The sequence below is a fragment of the Schistocerca piceifrons genome, chromosome 5 (assembly GCF_021461385.2).
Source record: "Schistocerca piceifrons isolate TAMUIC-IGC-003096 chromosome 5, iqSchPice1.1, whole genome shotgun sequence".
NCBI lineage: Eukaryota > Metazoa > Arthropoda > Insecta > Orthoptera > Acrididae > Schistocerca > Schistocerca piceifrons.
The window spans coordinates 439,388,302-439,409,298 of NC_060142.1; positions in this window are offsets into that span (position 1 = coordinate 439,388,302).

Sequence of the window (20,997 nt, forward strand, 5' to 3'; positions counted from 1 at the left end):
TCTAGCTGCAGAGAAATACTCGAACAGAAAGTTGGAAATTTTCTTGAAGGGTCGAACAGCATGTCCTGTAGCGGTCGTGCTACCAGCCGAAGTACGATCAAATCTCGAGTTTAAGGAGCGACAAGGACAACTAAACCATCAGCAGAGGCAGAATAATGAACGTTTGATCACTCGTTTTAGAGCGTTTAACGCGAAGGTTGCGAAAATTTTAGGCTGACAGAATGACATCAGTGAGACACATAAATACACACCCCTGAAGTAGGATGGCGTGTTCCAGAACCAAGTAGTGAACGAGAGGGGTCAACTGCCTCTCCCTCATATAAAGAGGAGCAGCATCTGGCATCTAGCAGTCGAATAAGGTCATCCAAGGACGAACCTTTCGACAATAAGCACTTTTTTTCCATACGTAGGCTCTAGGTCGTTAGGGACAGTGCCAAAGCGCTGCCATGTATCTCGGCTGAAGAATCCCAGGACGATTTCCTGGCGAATTATTGGTCTCTTGCCGCCCAGGAAATAATCAAGCAAGAGATAATAATGAGCCACAATCTGGAATGATCTAGCTTTTGTAGCCTGGTAAATTTTTTTGCGGCCGTGCTGAAGAAGAACCTGTTCCTTGAAACTCCGTACAGTTCCTCGTAATATATGTTATTTTGTTACCTAAAATTATCTTTGAGCTACAAACAGACTCTCGCCGGTCACTGTGGACAGGATGCTGAAGACTTTACAAGTTTGCTTGAAGGACCAGAATTAGTTCAAGGCAAGGACAGAGTTCGGGGAATGCAACATCAACCAAAGGTTAACTTCATTGAACCGTAGCGCAATCACACTGAATGCTGGAATAATCATTTCCGCTCACAAGACTTTAGACCATTTCTGCCACATCCACGGAACTGAGATAGCTGGAATACGTACCAGCATAATAAGAACCACGGATTTAATCGATAAATGGACTAGCGAGAGAGAACAGAGTTTCAGACTTAGCTTATTGAAATCCTGTATCCTGATCCAACAGCTATCAGCGACCTCTCTAAAGTTGTGTTTGGCATTTTGAAGAGAATTATGTAAAACCAAGGGGATCGAAGTGAGTTGGTAGGCATGTATTGCAGGTGACGAGCCATGCTTGGAGAAGAAATGAAGTTAAAAATTAGAGAAAAGATGGAGCTGATCGAAAACTGGAGAAGGAGAAGTCGCCCAAATTTCTGCCGTAACAATGGCTCAGTCTTCTCCCCAAAGTGGCCTGCGATAATGAACCTTCAGTACAAACTTAAGATAAAGGAACATATGTAGTTTCTTTGTGTATCCTTACACGATTCCTTTGGCATACAAACAAAAGGTATTCGAGGAAATCCGGGCAATGCTCGAAAGAGACATGATCGAATGCACAATCACATCCTACAATGATGCGTAAGTGAGACTGTAAGTTTCCCTTAGTACTTGCTTCTTGCCAGAATAACACATTCATAGAGCTAGAAACCGATATATTTGAAACTTTGGAAAAATTGTGACAAGTTTCCTCACCAGTTGATTTATGCTCGAACTATTGGTTGATTGAGTAGAATCCTTCATGCAGACAGTGTACTGGTTTGCTCGCGTTTGGTCGTTGCTTTCAATTCAAGCAGCTTCCCTGTGGACACAACATTTCTTTCTTGATACAATGATTCATTATGGGTCGGAAGAATTTTTCCCCAGGTGCACTCGAGGTAGAAATGATTAACTGTAGGACACGTATTTCTTTTTTAACATGGATACGAAAGGCTTGTTTGGTGAGCCTACTGGTATTAAAATAGTCTACTGACAAAAAGTTATAACTTTCAAAAGGGTTGAAACTTCCTGGCAGATTAAAACTGTGTGCCGGACCGAGACTCGAACTCGGGATCTTTGCCTTTCGCGGGCAAGTGCTGTAGCACTAGCTCGAGTCTCGGTCTGGCACACAGTTTTAATCTGCCAGGAAGTTTCAACCCTTTTGAGAGTTATAACTTTTTGCCTGTAGACTATTTTAATACCAGTGGGCTTACCAAACAAGCCTTTGATATCCATGTTAAAAAATAAATACGTCTCCTTCAGTTAATCATTTCTACCTCGAGTGCTCTAGCACTTGCCCGCGAAAGGCAAAGGTCCAGAGCTCGAGTCTCGCTCCGGCACACAGTTTTAATCTGCCAGGAAATTTCATATCAGCGCACACTCCGCTGTAGAGTGAAAATCTCATTCTGAAAACATCCCCCAGGCTGTGGCTAAGCCATGTCTCCGCAATATCCTTTCTTTCGGGAGTGCTAGTTCTGCAAGGTTCGCAGAAGAGCTTCTGTAAAGTTTGGAAGGTAGGAGACGAGGTACTGGCAGAAGTACAGCTGTGAGGACTGGGCGTGAGTCATGCGTGGGTAGCTCAGTTGGTAGAGCACCTGCCCGCGAAAGGCAAAGGTCCCGAGTTTGAGTCTTGGTCCGGCACACAGTTTTAATCTGCCAGGAAGTTTCATATCAGCGCACACTCTGCTGCAGAGTGAAAATCTCGTTCTTTCAAAAGGGTTTCCCGTATTTTAACTAGGCAGTATCCGATATATGTTGTTAATAGGTTATAAACATTAAATTGTGTCATTAAAAGTTGGCATATTACAATAGAAAATATAGATGTGTTGAGTCCTCAACTTCGGGTTAGCAGACACGCTTCATAATTATTTTTGAGTGTGTTTTACATATGTCATCATGACACGGTCGACAACGCTGTTTTGGTTTACTTATATTTTTGTTCCTCTGCTCTTTTGTTTATGCATTTTTGCATAAACATGGCTCCAGCCTTTCCCTGCAGAAAGATGAATCATGTATTGTCACTTCTTTACTTTCCTTTTGCAGATTACTTTACACTGACTGAACAATTTGGTTTGATAATTCTCTTCATTCTCCTACCTGCACTTTCACTAGTTCCAATGCAACTTGCAGAAGAAAAAGTTTCCGCATGTTCTACAGTTGCATCTACATCTACATGGACATTGTGCAAATTACACTTAAGTTCCCGGGAGAGGCTTCATCAAACAACCTTACAATAATCCTTTGTTATTCCAATCTCTAACAGCGAGTGAAAAAAAGCGAATACCTATATCTTTTCGTGCGAGCTCTGATTTCCCTTACTTTATTATAAAGATCGTTTCTCCCTATGTAGGTCGGCGTTAACAAAATATTTTCACATTCGGAAGAGAAATTCGATGATTGAAATTTCGTGAGGAAATTCCACCGCAACTTAAAACGCCTTTGTTTTAGTGAAGTCCATCCCAAATCCTATATCATGTTAATGTCATCCCTTTTTCATGATAATAAAAAACGTGCTCCTCTTCTTTGAGCTTTATCGATGTACTCCTTTAATCCTGTCTGGTAAGGGTCGCAGACTGCGCAGCAGTACTCCAAAAGAGGCGGACAAGCGTACTGTAGGCGGTCTATTTAGCAGGTCTGTTATCTTTTCTAAGTGTTCTTCTAACGAAATTCAGTCTTTGGTTTGCCCTCCCCACAACATTTTCTACGTGCTCTTTCTAATTTAAGTGTTCGAAATTGTAATTCTTAGGTATTTAGTTGAACATACGACATTTAGATTTCGCTGATTTATCGTGTAACCGAAATTTAGCGGACATTTTTTAGCGCTCATGATCTCAGTTTTTTCATTTTTTTGGGTCAACTGCCAATTTTGGCACTATACAGATATCTTTTTCTAAATCGTTTTGCAACTTGGTTTTATTTTTTGATAACTTTACTAGGCAATAAACGACCTAAGACGGCTGCTTAGATTGTTTCCAAAATCGTTTATACAGATAAGGAACAGCAGAGGGCATCTAACACTAGTTTGGGGAACGCCAGATATCACTTCTCTTTTACTCGATGACTTTCCGTCAATTACTACAAACTGCGACCTCTGTAACAGGAAATCACGAATTCAATCACATACCTGAGAAGATATTCCGTAAGAAGGCTATTTCACTACAAGCCGCTTGTGTGGTACAGTGTTAAAGGCCTTCTGGAAATCTCGAGATACGGAATCAATTTGAAAAACCGTGTCAATAGCAATCAACACGTCGTATGAGTGGAGAACTAATTGTGTTCCACAAGACCGATGTTTTCTAAATCAGTGTTGAGTGTGTGTCAATAGACCGCTCTCTTTGAGGTAATTCATAATGTTCATACACAATATATGTTCGAAAATCTTGCTGCATATCGGCGTTAATGATATGGGCCTGTAATTTAGTGGATTACTCCTACTACCTTTCTTGAGTATTGGTGTGACCTGTGCAACTTTCCAGCGTTTGGGTACCGATCTTTCGTCAAGCGAGCGGTTGTATATGATTGTCAAGTATCCAGCTATTGCATCAGCATACTCTGAAAGGAACCTAATTTGTATACAGGCCGTACCTGAAGACGTGCTTATATTAAGTGATTAAAGCTGCATCACTATTCCGAGGATAACTCCACGTAAGTTACTCAAGTTGGCAACTGGTCTAGATTCGAATTATGGAATATTTAATTCGTCTTCATTCGTAAAGAAATTTCGGAAGGCTGTGTTTAGTAACGCTATTTTGGCAGCACTGTAGTCGATATTATTTCGATCGCTATGGCGCAGAGGAGGCATTGATTGTGTCTCGACGTTAGCATACTTTAGATACGACCGGTATCTCTCTGAATTTTCTGCCAGGTTTGAGACAAAGTTCCGCTGTGGAAATTATTATAAGCATCTCGCATTGAAGTCCGTGCAAAACTTCGAGCTGCTGTAAAAGATCACCAATGTTGGAGACTGCTTTCTTGTAAATTGGGCAAGCTTTTTTCGATGTATCTGCAACAGTGTTCTGCCCCGATTTGTGTTCCAAGGCTGATCACCTCTGTCGTTTGTTACTTTGTTTGGTATAAATGTTTCAATTGCTGTCGATATTATTGCTTTAAATTCAAGCACTGCTAATCTGGAAGGAGTGGAAACTGTCTCTCAGGAAGGCATCAGGTGAATTTGTATCTGCTTTTTGAATTGTTATACCTTTCGTTTATTTTAGGAGGATTTGAGGTCTATAATATTCAATCTCGCTACCACAACCCTGTGTTCACTAGTTGCTGTATTCGTTTTGATGCTCGTTACTAGCTCAGGATTGTTTGTAGTTAAGATGTCAACTGTGTTTTCACAACGGTTTACCATTCGCGTGGGCTCATTAACTGACGGCTCGAAATTGTTTTCAGAGAATACATTAACACAATTTCGGATGATGTTTCATTCGTATCTCTCGATTTCTCATGCATTTCCGCCAACACATTGAGGGTAAATTAAAGTTACCACCAATTATAATTGTATGAACTGGATACGTGTTTGAAATTAAACTCAAGCTTCCAACGAACCTTTCAGCAATTGTATCAACTGAGTTGGGTGGTCGGTAAATGGATCCAATTATTATTTTATTCCGGCTACCAAGAATGACATCTATCTATACGAGCACACAGAACCTATGTACTTCAATTTCACTACAAGGTGAACTGCTTGCAACAGTAACAAACATGCCATCGCCAACTGTGTTTAGCCTTATCTAAGGCTTTGGCGAGCTTTCAGTGCCTATAACGATTTGAGCATCAGTGCTGTGTGTTAGCGCTTGAGTCTCTGGCACCTTGCCGACACAGCTACGACAATTTACAACAGTTATACCGATGATTCCTGGAACTACGTTCTTCGTGTGTTTGACCTGCACTCCTTGTATTTCCCTAAGACCCTCTAAACGACGCCCACTTCCCACCACACTGCCCCTACTACCCGAGTAGCCGCCTCCTGCGTGTAGTGAACTCCTGACCTATTCAGCAGAATCCGACACCCGACCATCTTATGGCGCAAGTCGAGGATTCTGCAGCTTACACGATCGCAGAACCGTCCGAGCATCTGATTCAGACCTTCCACTTAGCTCTGCACCCGAGGTCCGCAATCGGCCAAGCCGACTACGCTGCAAATGGTAAGCTCTGCTTTCATCTTGCAAACGAGGCTGCCAGCCTCTACTACTTCTGATAGCATCTCGAAACCGAAGATAATGTCTTCCAATGCCAAGCGACACGGCATTGGTACCTACGTGAGCCACCACAAGCACTTGGCTACACCCTGTGCTCTTCATAGCATCTGGAAGGACCCATTCCAAGTCTGGAATGACTCCATCTGGTATGCACATGGAGTGCACATTGGCTTTCTTCCCCTTCTTTGCAGGCCCCTAGGGGGCCTCATAGTGCGCCTAACATTGGAGCTCACAACTACCAATAATCCCACCCTCTGTGACTGCCTGGATCTTGCAGGCTGATAGGTGTCCTCTGAAACAGGTCAAGGGACTGGATCTGGGTGAGGGACAGTGTCAGCCACAGAGTGTACTTGGAACATCTATATCTACATCTACATACATTCTCCGCAATCCACTATACGGTGTGTGGCGGAGGGTACCTCGTACCACAACTAGCATCTTCTCTCCCTATTCCTCTCCCAAACAGAACGAGGGAAAAATGACTGCCTATATGCCTCTGTACTACCCCGAATCTCTCTTATCTTTGTGGTCTTTCCGCGTAATATAAGTTGGCGGCAGTAAAATTGTACTGCAGACTCAAATGCTAGTTCTCTTTATTTCCTCAGTAGCGATTCACGAAAAGAACGCCTCCTTTCCTCCAGAGATTCCCACCGGAGTTCCTGAAGCATTTCTGTAACACTCGCATGATGATCAAACCTACCAGTAACAAATCTAGCAGCCCGCCTCTGAATTGCTTCTATGTCCTCCATCAATCCGACCTGATAGGGGTCCCAAACGCTCGAGCAGCACTCAAGAATAGGTCGTATTAGTGTTTTATAAGAGCTCTCCTTTACAGATGAACCACATCTTCCCAAAATTCTACCAATGAACCGAAGACGACTATCCGCCTTCCACACAACTGCCATTACATTCTTGTCCCACTTTATATCGCTCTGCAATGTTACGCCCAAATATTTAATCGACATGACTGTGTCAAGCCCTACACTACTAATGGAGTATTCAAACATTAGGGGATTCTTTTTCCTATTCACTTACATTAATTTACGTTTATCTATATTTTGAGTTAGCTGCCAATTTGTCAGACTAACTGCAGAGGCCTTAGGTGCAGCCCCCTGGGGAATCTTTAGCCACCTGCCACGACCTGATGTGACCTCCCCCTTGACCACAGGTGAGGGGTCAACTTCAGTGTGAGCAGCAGCTGGACTGGCCACCAGTGCAGTCTCAGACGTGCTGGTCGTCCTTTCGATCCCTACTGCCAGTTCACAAGAGTGATGACTGTCCACTGCATTTTCAAGCTGAGTAACAGAAGCCATCACTGCCTGGAGCTGACAGCAAAGTTTCACCATTTCGGTTCTCATCTGTGTCTGCTTCTTCTCATTCCAAGTTGCTGGATGAATATGGTAACTGCATTGATAGCATATATATATTGATGATGGAGTAAAATACTGATAGAGACCGTGTTGTCTTGCTGTAAGTGCACATATGAGTCAAGTGATTAATGGTATCAGTTCCACCTTATTTATATGGATTCTATTCTTCTCTCCTTCTTCACTACCTTCAGCTTGGAGCATTGATGATAGCATCAGCAAGTTTTCACTTGGTTTTGTTTCAGCTATGTAGGATACCAAAGTAACCAGTGACATACCTGTTGATGGGTCTGTGAACAAGGACATTGAAGAATATACTTTCAATCTGATGTTTTCTTATATCTGAAATATACCTCCTGTTTGACTGGAGAGTTCCACTACAGTAACTTTTTAGACACGGTATAACTCTTCCACTAAATCCACCAATGTTTAGTATTAGTCTGTAGTAGTATTTCGACCAATATATGTCACAGGCACTCCCAGACGTTTAACAACAGCTGCTGAACCTTGTTCTTCCTTGGATGAACTCTATTCTTTACCTACATAAGGTTCCATATACATGATGTATCTTTCTATTGCCTCTGGCATCATGCATATGATGATTCCATACTTGCCTGGGTTCTCCTTCATAAATAATATGAAGGGGCAATGTCCTCTAAACAAACTGAGGACCTCATCAGTGGTGAGATGCCTCCTGGTTTATACAGTAGTTGGAACCTACTGTTCACTTTATTGAAAACTTCGCGGATTGCTATGAACTTGTCTGCTTCCACTCATTGGGGGCAGGTAGTTTTGTCATCAAACCTAATGATCCTAATAGGTTTATTGAAACGTTCTCTTGCCATAATACCCCTATAAATAGGGGGGGGGGGGGCACATTAGGTTTGACCAGAGATTTGCACATTGATAGAAATGTCCTTATTTGCACCGATAAGCATTGGTATTCCTATAAATGCACACACTGCTTTGTCATTAGTAGAAGTAACATTTAGCCTATCTAGTTCTTCTTTTGATTATTTTACAGTAGCATCCATATGTTAGGAATAAAAAGTATCGTCAAGGTTTCTGCAGGAGAATGGCAAACGCCAGCTGGAGTCACTTCATCCTGCTTCCTTATTATATTTTCAAGAGACCTGGTATCCTGAACTGTGTGATTACATACCTTTCTCCAGTCTCTGGTACAGTCACATCCAGAAGGTCATTTCCTGAAGCTAAATTATCCTCATCATCTTTATCGTCGCTAATGTCCACATCACTTTCCTGATCTGAATTATACTCCACAGCACCATCCTCATCTTCACTTTCATTTCCTCAGTTACAACCTTAATCTAAAATTTCATTCATATCTCTTTCTAAAAATGATTCACGTATTCGTTTAGACATTTATGAGTCCTGATGTAAACAGCAGGGAACTGAACTAACTCACTGGATGTATACAAGATAAATAACAGCTGAATGTCATCAACAACCACTTCCACTGAAAATAAAATAATTTTTGAGACTGTCAAAAATGCCAACCAATAATAAATACAGACTTGCATTGTTCTCGTGGTGGTAAACAGAACACCTCACATAGAAACGTTTTCTATAGCACGGAATCCTAAGGGGGAGGGGGGTGTACCCATATTAAAAGTTTAATATTGTATTTCAAAATAAAAGTTTTCTATCAAGATTAAAGATACTAAAGCCCCATAGAGTATTCGGTAAACGACAACATAAAATGAACATTTACTTGGGCATGAACTAAGAAATATAAACTGTTGTAGCTGCAAGAAACCTTCCCTGCCTTAGGCATGCTAGGGTTAAGACGATAAAGCTGTGCGGAATAAACCATATCAGCAGTGTCAAATTATGTTTTCGGTAATCAGAACTTCTGAACGAATAAGAGAATAGGATTAAAATTAATAGGATGTATGACGACCAAATTTCAGTGTGTTAGTATTGAGCAATGATCTTGCTTGCTTTGAAAGAAGTGAGATGTGATCAGTCTCCACTTATGAGGTTTTCAGGTCTGATTAGGTGAAAACTGTTTGGATGTTTTGTTTTACGTGCCTTTCTGGAAGGATGAAATAAAATAAATAATAAAAAAAGGGTAAACTGATTTTCATAATTGCATTTCCTGTAACAACTGTGTTTCGTATGGTTTCTTTGGTGGATTTTGTGAATCTTGTATTTAACAATTTGGAAATTATTATTATGGCATGGCGAGGAGTACGTTTTTTCCTATGATTTTCGGGAAGACTGTATGTGATACAGAGATCATGAAAGAGTGAAAGATTTAGGTGGCGTTGTGTTTCAGTATGGCTTCTTTGATGCCAATTGTGTAACTATTTAATCAACAGACTTCACGAGAGGACTACAGATTCGCACCAACTTTGTCACGTTAACTAACTAATAGAACAGAGATGTAGGTTTTCGCTTGAGTCAGATCGTGATGAAAGCCACTAGGTTTTTCTCTTCCATCTTGATGTAGTAGGAGATAGGCCTCTAGATTCTCTGGTTTATGATGTCCTCTACATGATTCATTGACATGAGTTTCGTTGTCATTGTTTTAACACTTTGACTGCCGTTTGGCCAGTGGCGGCCAGAGAAGGCGGCTCTGCTGCCGGCAGTCAGAGTGAAGTTCCTGTTAATATCCATGCCTATCGAGTGTTAGGACTGTGTCGTTGAATGAATGGTAAGTATTAGACTCCAAAATCAAATGTACGTGTAGGACACATATTGTGATTGGAGGGAATTTTTGTTGTAAATTGGGATCTCAGGTTGAGTGGCAGTCAGTGTAGTTACGGAAGCGAGTCTCTTATCTTATCAGGATTATAAAGGACGATCAAGACTGTGGGAACTGTTTTTTAATGGAAGGCGACTAACAGTTCGTGATGAAACCTTAGTAGAAGTCAACTACTGATCAGGATTACCGATGGTTTTTTGTGTTCTATTTTTCTTTAGTTAACGGTGTATGAGAAGGTGAGATGAAGAACAAATCATCCATTAACTGCAAAAATACATATATAAATAAACAAAATAAAATAAATTGAAAACATAAAAACGAAGAACAACGGGAAAGAAAATTGACTACGAAGAACAAGCGTAAATAAATTCGTCGTAAGACAGTGGGAAGATGCAGTAAAGATTGTGTAAGGGATCCCTTTTAATTCACATTTATTGTTATCCTAAGCATAATCAAAACACCAAGTCAAGAATATTTTATAAGTTTATTTGACTTCCACAGTTTGTTTATTGCTGTTGTAGATTTCACTGAAGCCTTGTTCTAGTTGAGCTACCACTGATGCCATTAAGAGAGTTGAGTCTAAAGGAGAGAAGTGACCAGAGAAAGGAAGAAATGGAACAGGGAGTTTAGAGCCAGAAGCAGAGGATGTTGTGGGAGAAGAAGTCAAAGGAGTATGGTAACAATGTCTTCAGAGTTCGTTTGGTATTTAGATTGCTGTTTGGATTTCTGCATGCACTAAAGTAAGGTAGAATACGGTGAAGGACACGAAGACTCATACTGTAAATAACTAACATTTTTCTACTAACAAATCTAAGTACGGGGATTCTGGAGATTAATTCTCTTTCAAAGGAACTGTCATATGATTAAAGAATTTCTCGAACTACTGATGGGGATTCTAACAACTCTTTCTGTGCAATGTTCTCTGAATAGCATAATGTAAAAATTTTTTGTATTAGAACGAGGTTAGTCTTTTTTCTTTCATTTTTAACACTGTTGTTAATTGTAAAAAAATTTATTCATTTTTCTGTTGTAAAAAAGGAGTAATGGCTCAGTTTCAATTTCTAAGAAGCATCAAGGAAGCATTTCTTATCTGCCTTTTTAATGTGTTTAATGGGTGATATCCATTGTGCTATATAAAACGTACCGTAAATAAAGAGTGTAATAATTGTGGCGTGAGTTTATTGCAGAGACAGGCACATGGACGCAGACACTGGAGTTATTGGGACAACCGTCAGCAGTAGGCATCAGTCGGTCGGAGAGACACAGTTGGCGCCATCCCAAGAAGGTTTTCCCAGACATAGGTTAAGCGACGCAACGCCGCACTTTCTGGGAGGACGGCCAGAAGGACAGAGCAGTCGTCCTGTTGCTACCCTGACGACAGCAACATGGAGACGCTAAGGCCAACCAATTATGGGAAGTCACGCGAGCCGAAAAAATTGGTGCTACGTGAAATGGAGGCCACGCCCATGGCGTAGGCGACCGTTGACCACGCGCTTTGACAGGATGCGACGACAAAGCAAATTTCATTTCGTCCTGCCATCCTTCAGCCCCATGGGTTTGGAAGTTCGGTCCCTCTCCGCGCGATTATTCATAGAGGACAGTCCCAGGCTGGAACGTCGCTACGATGTTTCTGAAGAACTGACAGTCTTCGGTGGTCTGCTATATCTGGTGCTGGCGGCGCTACGAATGAATTCCCTTTTTCTCTCAGTGAGGCACAGTAGCGCCTCACCAATGACCAAACCGTTGAGAAGCAGATGCTTACCTGTCAAACACATATTTTATCGCTCCTTGAGAAACCGCGAGATTCCGACTGATGAAAACAACGCAGCTCAAGAAAGACTTGTCTTACATGTGATGCTAGCCAATCCACCTCATCAGGAAAATGCAGCTACGAATCGTTTTGGACAGTGATCCCCTGTGAAAGTCCTGTCCTAATCAAGAATCTGATGACAGCAGTCTCCAGATCTAACGAAAGCAGCCGGCAGCAGATGACAGCGACAATCAACACATTCTTACAAATTGAACTGCATGATGATTGATATCTTGTGTCAGCGCTTGTGTAGATTAACGTTAGAAGCGAAAAAGAGACAATGTGTTTCGAAGCCACTGTTGGGCGAATTTAGGATTAATAATACGGTTATTTTTGTTGTTTATCTGCTCCTTTTCAGCACGGCTCTTATAGAAACGTGAGTTCAATGGTATAAGAAAAGGAAACAAACATATGTTTATACTTTTATTATTATTTGTGTGTATTTGGATATTAAATTTTAATGTACATAAGTTTAACTTAAAGTAGTTTAATACTCCCATTATTTTATTGTCATAATAGGAGGACCCTTATTACCACATTTTTACACGCACGTTAAACACCTCAATAAACTATTTTAAATGATTAAAAGAAGGGGAAAGGTTCTTAGTCAAAAACTTGTACATACTGCTTTTGTTATTCTTACATGTCCACAAACAGTACTCATTTCTCACTTAATGAGGGTTAACTCAGAGTTTTATTTTGTTGATGGATAGTAACTGCTTCTTTAGAGTGCTGAAACTTGGTCACTACGGTTTTTCTTTTTACGCTGGTTCACACCAATTATTTTATTTTTCTTTGCCCAATAGTTCGTCAGTTACGCGCCTTGAATCAAAGTCACGTAAAGTATGTTGTTTCACAGGGATGATGAGTGAATTTTAGTAAGAAATTTCAATTTCTTAATCAGTAGAGAAATTTTTGTTTATCATGAAAAGATTGAACTGATTTAAAAGTAAGTAAGCCGTCGCTAACGTGTAAGAGAGAGTGTTTGTGGCTTAATAGGAAATTCAAGTCTGTGAATACTTACAAGGAGTGAGTGGAAAATGTGAGCTGGATATCCCCCTTATTTAATTTTTGTAACCTGAAGCAAACCATTTAATATGCAACAGAGATTGGTATGAGCGTGTGTAATTGCTGTGTTTGAGTGAGTCAAGTATCCTGAAGCTAAAATGCTGCTTTGACAAAGAACAGCTAACCAATCTTTTCCTAATCATTTCCCCGTGGTAATTAAAAAGACTCTTATAATCAAAAACTTTCTTGCTTTTGTCGGACTATTTCGTCTCATTGGGACACGAACTGCAGTTTCTTCCACCCTTTTGGATGCGACGAAATGCATCTGTCCATTCTAGACTGATAGGTCTCATTTGATTTCATTTCATAAATTTCCTAAATTGAGTTTTCGCATCTGAGACATTATTCTAACAGTTAAATGTATCTATGTTTATTGTGAGCAGCCTACGTGTTTGCAACGGTTAAATAATCAGCTCCTGTTTTAAAATTCTGTCCTCACTGGGTTGCTACTGGATGCAGAATTATTCTGTACCTGCATGTCTCGGTCGCAAAATTTGTACTGGGGGACAGAGAATAGACAGGTATGTTTCGGTGACTGAATCGAGTCTCCAGGGGAGGGGGGGGGGGGGGGAAGGGGTCGTTCCGTTCAGATTGTTCAGTTTCTATGAGAAGTGCTACGAATGGTCAGTGTGGTGTGTGCAGGATAGACAGCCCATCGTTTGTTTTACGTGGCCGGGAGCTTCACCGCCAGTGGTCAGAAACTTTTTTGCTGAAAACGGTTAACAGCACAGCACGATTGTCCATTTATTCCATCGTAAAACTCTGGTAGAAAGAACCATGTTGAAATCTTGGTCCTTTGCAGATTACTGCTCATGTCTGCAAGCTAAAGTTATTTAGTCAGAGAGAGCACCGCTCTATAGAACTCTGTTTGCTGTGATCGGCAGCCTTCCTAGAAAGCAAAAGGATGGCATGATATTCATATATAACGATCGCTGTCTTTTTTCATGGGAAGAGGAACAGTAGGGTTCACTTTATAATTTATTTCTCTCTTCGTGGAGGCGAGGTGCCATCACACGTATGCCTTCTCCACGCGGGGTGAAAAGCGTCTAGGGTCATAGAAAACACGGGAAAGAGCTCCACTGGCTGCTTCCAAAAGAACTACTACAGACTGGAAGACGGGAGGTCGCTTTCTAAAAATTGTTGACAGGGGAGAACAGTGGATGGGCTGAATTAAAATACCTTTGAAGAGTGGGAATTTTGCCCCACGCTTTTAGGAACTGTGTTTTGGCACGAACACAAGCCACTGACTATTTGATGCAACTTTTCCTAAGAGCGGAGTTTGGCAGTTTTGTTACCAACACTTTTGGTAGCCAAAATTTAACAAATCCTTGCTATTGGAGAACGATATTCCATGTGAACTTCGGGTACTGCGGAGAGGAGACAACTCTGTGAGGGCAGTCGTTTCTACACCTCTGCGAGTGCACACTATTCCCCAGATTCTTTTGTCACTCAGATTGGAGACGGGGCTACGCCTGAGGGAGGAGATAGTATCCAGTGGCCAGTCTCTCATCACACTCCATAACTGAAAGAATGAATTTCGTAGTCTATCACCAGTCGTCCGCACTACACCGTACAACACCTTAAATCATGGTGACAATCTGCAGAATACACTATCGGAAATGGGAGTTAACACTCATTCGCTAGGTAGGTGTTTTTAATAAGCTAGATTCAGAAATGTCGATATTTCTGTTTAGATCTTCCAGGACTCGTTAATAACACAGTTACTTGTGGTAGTTACGCGTGACGACCTATGCCTTCTGGCAGAGTCAGAACAGTCACTGTATGAACACTGTGGTCGTTTCTCTTTTTCAGTGAGTAGGTTATGAAACGTCCCCTTAGTACAATTTATACACGACTGTGCTTAACCTGACACACAATGTTTTGTTAGCGCAACGGAATCTGACTTTCAATAATCCCTACAAAAGAATGGCCCTGACTAACATTAAACTATACCTTTCACAAATCACTTACCTCACAAAAATCTTCGCTACTCAAGCTACTGCAATACAGCGAGCGCCACTACTGCCAGCTAAATAAAAGATTCAAACTACTGAAGGCACTAACTACTGATAGGGATAGTTAGCAAATGAAAGATATTAATAGAGAACAAACAATGTATTTACCTTGATATCATCATATATAAATATAGCAGTTCATGACAAATTTCAAAACTCCGCCATCTCTCTCTCCGCATCCACCACTGCTGGCGGCTCACCTCCAACTGCGCAACGCTACGCGCTGTTCACAGCCAGCTGCCTAACACTACAATGGCGAGTATTACAACAATGCAAAGCAGCCACAGACTGCACACAGCACAGCCAGTGATTTTCATACAGAGGTGGCGTTACCAATAAAAAAACCTAAACAGCCTACTTACAAGGTGTACATGGCCATGCTTTGCTGTGGCTCAGTCTGCTTCAATTGAAAGGAAAGAAAAGAGAGAGAAAACGTTTCTAAAATGTTTGGGGAGTCGATATACGTCCAATCTCCTTCTCTCCACAGTTTTGTCCATCTTCACATCCCCCTTTCGTTGTCTCCTCCTCCTTGCCTCTCTCTCTGTCCATCTCTCTTTCCACCGTCTCCTCCCTCCCTCCCTCCCTCTCTCTCTGTCTCCTCATGCCCCCTCTCTCTGTCCATCTCCTCTTTCCTGGTTTCTATGTCCATCTGCTTCCATCCCTGTGTCCCTCTACTCTTCCTACCTTTCTCTGACCTTGAGCCTTGTTTATTGTTATTGCAAATTCAGACTCTGTACTAGTATTCTAATTATAAACCACTAAGCCATAAATACAATTTTCCTGTTTGCTGACAACGATTCACAATTGTATATCTCATATATATATATATATATATATATGTTTATTATTATAACGTGTAAAAATCTGAAGTAAATCGGAGGGCATATTTTGAGATTTTTGGTAACAATGTTTTCTCTTTATATATTACAAATGTATTTATATATTACACGTATTAAAAATACATTAATTAAATAATTGCGTACCTAAAAACAGGCCCATATTAGAATTTAAAGTTGCGACAAAATTTCAAAGCCATCGGTCTACAACTTTCGGAGATTAATGATTTTCAACAAACCATCGTTTACGTTATTATAACGTTTTCCCTTTTATTAAATATATACCAAATGACCTTCCAGCAGGAAGTATTCAAATGCAACGTTGGTACAAAATTTCAAAGCAATACATAGAGAATTTTCGGATTTTTATATTTCGAAGAAACATACGTCTACATTTGTACTTGTATGCAAAATTTAGATGTTCCTAATCGGATATCTCCGAAAGTTCTTGACCGAATTTTTTCGTATATGTTATAGATTATTTTTTTAATTTAAAATTATGGTTGCGTTGTTAAAAAATCTTAAAAAGTTATGTAATGCACACCTGAAATAGAATGCAACATTGTGTCCAAATTTCACGGCAATTGGTCAAGAACTTTCAAGGATACACAATTCTGAAGAAATGAAAATTTACATTTTATTTATATAGACTGGTGAGATGACGACCATTCCCTTCTCCCTTATTCCCAGTAGTTCTGTTCAAGTGAATCAGTCATTACTTTAGTTTGCTCATCATCCATAAAGGTTAGTTCTTCTATTTGCTCTTTGTATTATCACCCTGGCTACCAATTCATGTTACGTACTAGACTCAGCGATTTTGTAATAAATGAGACCAATTTGGACCAATATTTTATTTCAGTGGACTGATGAACCATTTTTTATTGAGACTAATAGTACTTTTTGGAAGAACGAACATCGAGGACTCATTTGTCATGCTCTCCATTTTCATCTCGCTACTCCATTATGCGACAGCTTTTCTTACCTCATCTGAGTCCATGCGGAGTGATCTGCCTCTCGGGAGTTCCAACTGTGGCAGATCATTGCCACTCCAAGAAAGTATGTTCTGTTCGGCTGGTGTGTTTGAAGTTTATCTCTAGTCTTATTACTGCTACTCCTCATTATTTCCCCTTTTCTTCAGTCTACCCTTATTCTATATTCTGTACATATTAGACTGTTCATTCCTTTCGTAGGTCCTGTCATTCTTCTTCCATTTTACTTATGATGGCAACATTATCAGTGAATCTTATCATTGATGCCCTTTCACCCAGAATTTGATCCCAGTCTTCAAACTGTAACGTTCCCTGGCAACACTCACACTATTAACAAACTAAAATTTGATTCTACTATATACGCTGCTATGAAGCAATTTGTATATACTGTAATTATTTAACAAAAAACATTATTTAATTTTGTGAAAAGGACATTCGTTATTATTGTAATATTTTCTGTAGTAATATTCTCGATGTATTTATGATTGTAATATTTCTATACTCATAATGTAATTGCGAAATGTGTCAATATCTGCGATAACAAAAATGTAAAATTCAGCCACAGAGGGAAATAATGTTGTAAGATTACAAAGAGATGTTAATGGTCAGCAGTAGTATAAAAAGCACCACGTAGTGTGTATTCTTTGTCGTCTTTCTGGAGAGCTGAAAGTGAGAGGAACCTGTGACGTAGCATTTTATGAATGGGTAGACTCCTTTTGTCTGTATCTACATTTAGCCACCATTAGAGGAGAAATTACAAACTAATGTAAGTTGAATTATTGTTATGGTCTAAATACATTATAATTTAACAAAAGTGTGTATTACTAATGTAAATTAGCTTGCCCATGTCATCTATAATATTTCTTTAAGGAATATTCAGCATTTTTAGAGGTGTTGCTGGGCTGCGCCGCGACCGAACGATTTGCTGCGGTGGCACATTTAAAAAATTGTTCCGCTAAGAAAACTTTACCAAACCCGTAAATCGGGAGCAGATAAAACTTAGCAGTGAATTAAGAACATGTTTTTCTTTTACAGCGATCCTGAGACTGGCGGAATTTATTACTAGTTTCACATTTGTGCACTCATAGGCGGATAGTTAACGTTGAAATTTAACAATTTTGGTTCTTTCAAATAACTTAAATGTATAGTAAAGTGTGTTTTATCAATGATAATTAAACCTCGGCTTGGCAATATTTAACCATTTTCTGCTGATAGAGACAGTCTTGTGTTCCATAGCTAACGCCGGGAAAGAATTCAGTAAATATTTTAAAGAAACCACTGCATTTAGAAAATGTGTGCCAAGGCCGAATTATGTAAAGGATTTAATTCTCAACTAAATATTCTTAATCAGTTAATATGAATTCACGTATTTTTAAATGTATTTAATTCTGTGTAAATGAATTTTTATTACCACACGTAAATAAAAGGTTCTACAACAAAGTTCGTATGTACAGAAGGAAATAAAGGCAAATTAACTAAAAGCAAATTTAAAAAAGGTAACTGATTATTCTTTAATGTAATTTCATTAAATTGACGCCCAACGTGGGGCTCGAATATGCAGTGGCCACAAAATACCCATGAGATAACTAGGGAATTATCGTAGTCGAACTTTGTTGGAGAACAACTAATATTTTTTTCATGTATTGGATGTATTGCCTAACCAATATTGTGTGGTAATACCTGTATATGATTTTTTGCATGAGAACACTACATACCCAGAGGCAAGCTGAAGAAGAGAGCTCATTATATCGAAAAATTAATTACTTACCACAACGCCAGGGGGCAGCTGCACCCAAGATAGATCACCAAAAGGTAAAGCTACAGTGTAGTTGTCTTGTGGGTAGTAAAGTAGCCTCAGTGCAGTGTTCTCGGATCATTAGTGGTGTGCTTGTTGTTAGTGTTCTTCTTTAAAAAATAACAGGACATTTGAGTAGTTAGTCATTGTAGTATATAATAAGTGTGTTTCAACAAATGACCATTTCTTGTGTGATTATGTCAGTGTAACTTGAGTGTTAGGATATTTAGTTCAGATTTTGTTTCTTTTGTTGACTATGGTTAGATTACGTAGTCAGAAAGATATAAACATGGATAATGAACAACAGTTACCAAGCAGTGATACCGAGTTAGAGTCCGGCCCCGGTAGCTGAGTGGTCAGCGTGACGGAATGTCAATCCTAAGGTCCCGGGTTCGATTCCCCGCTGGGTCGGAGATTTTCTCCGCTCAGGGACTGGGTGTTATGTTGTCCTAATCATCATCATTTCATCTCCATCGACGCGCAGGTCGCCGAAGTGGCGTTAAATCGAAAGACCTGCACCAGGCGAACGGTCTACCCGACGGGGGGCCTTAGCCACACGACATTTCATTTTCATTTCACCGAGTTAGAAAGTGGGGCACAAAGTAATGTTAGTGGCGTAGTTCAGGAAGTACAATGTGAGAATCTGAGGGCAGAAGGGCAAGAAATGTTGCCACTGCCAGCCAGTGGTTCAGTTGAAGGTAGAAATACTGTACCACCCACAAGCACTAGACACGGACCAGAGAGTGGTGATGTGTCAGAAGTGCAATCATTAAGAGTTATGTTCGAGCGCATGCTCAATTTCCAAGCTACGTTTATGCATGAACAAGCAGAGCGTGATCGACGCCAGCATGAGAGATTTGCAGTTAATGCAATCTTTGGAAGCTATGCAAAGTGAGATTGTTAGTTTGACACAAAACTACGAAACCATAGCCAAAGCGGTGCAAGAACTGAGCGAAAGAGTAGATAATATCCAAGTGGCTAACGCTAGTATCGTGGGTGAAATCAGTGTACTGGCTAACAGGATGCGACAATTAGAAATTGACACAAGTCAAGTAATTGATCAAAAAATGTCCGAACAAGTGCACAAAATTGAAAACCAATTTATAAAAAAAATAGACGAGAAGGCGCACGCCGCGATTGAGACAAAAGACATGGGCTCCAATGCGGAAGTTCAGGACCTAAAAAAGGCGGTGCACACTGACATTCCGCTGTGGCAGCGGAATGTCAACCGTCATCTTGCGGAGCTGGAAAACAGCTTGATGTACGGCGACGTACAGGCGTGTGTCACGCCAGCCAGGTCCAACAATGATTGGCATATAAGTACAGCAGTAAAAAATTGAGACTGCGAGACAGAACAGGCAACCAATGTTAGCGAAACAAACGAATGTCACTCCAAAATAGTGATTGAAGAAAGCCTGATTAAAAACCGACAGTTTCAGATCTTTACAACGGAGAAGAAATCTGTTCACCCTGTAGTGTTTATCAAGGGATTTAGAAACATTTTGCCTAGCGTTTGGAGCCCTACACAGAAAATACAGTTCGTTATGTCTTACATACAAGGAGGTGCTGCATTATGGGCAACCGAAGCAGTTGACAGTTGCGACACATATGAGCAATTTGAAAAGGCATTCTTGGCCAAATATTGATCAACATGCATTCAGGAGAGATTACGGAAAGAGGTATATAATCCAGAGCCGTATTCTCCACGATCAGGCAATTTGCGAAAATATTTTGAGAAATACACTCCTGGAAATTGAAATAAGAACACCGTGAATTCATTGTCCCAGGAAGGGGAAACTTTATTGACACATTCCTGGGGTCAGATACATCACATGATCACACTGACAGAACCATAGGCACATAGACACAGGCAACAGAGCATGCACAATGTCGGCACTAGTACAGTGTATATCCACCTTTCGCAGCAATGCAGGCTGCTATTCTCCCATGGAGACGATCGTAGAGATGCTGGATGTAGTCCTGTGGAACGGCTTGCCATGCCATTTCCACCTGGCGCCTCAGTTGGACCAGCGTTCGTGCTGGACGTGCAGACCGCGTGAGACGACGCTTCATCCAGTCCCAAACATGCTCAATGGGGGACAGATCCGGAGATCTTGCTGGCCAGGGTAGTTGACTTACACCTTCTAGAGCACGTTGGGTGGCACGGGATACATGCGGACGTGCATTGTCCTGTTGGAACAGCAAGTTCCCTTGCCGGTCTAGCAATGGTAGAACGATGGGTTCGATGACGGTTTGGATGTACCGTGCACTGTTCAGTGTCCCCTCGAAGATCACCAGTGGTGTATGGCCTGTGTAGGAGATCGCTCCCCACACCATGATGCCGGGTGTTGGCCCTGTGTGCCTCGGTCGTATGCAGTCCTGAT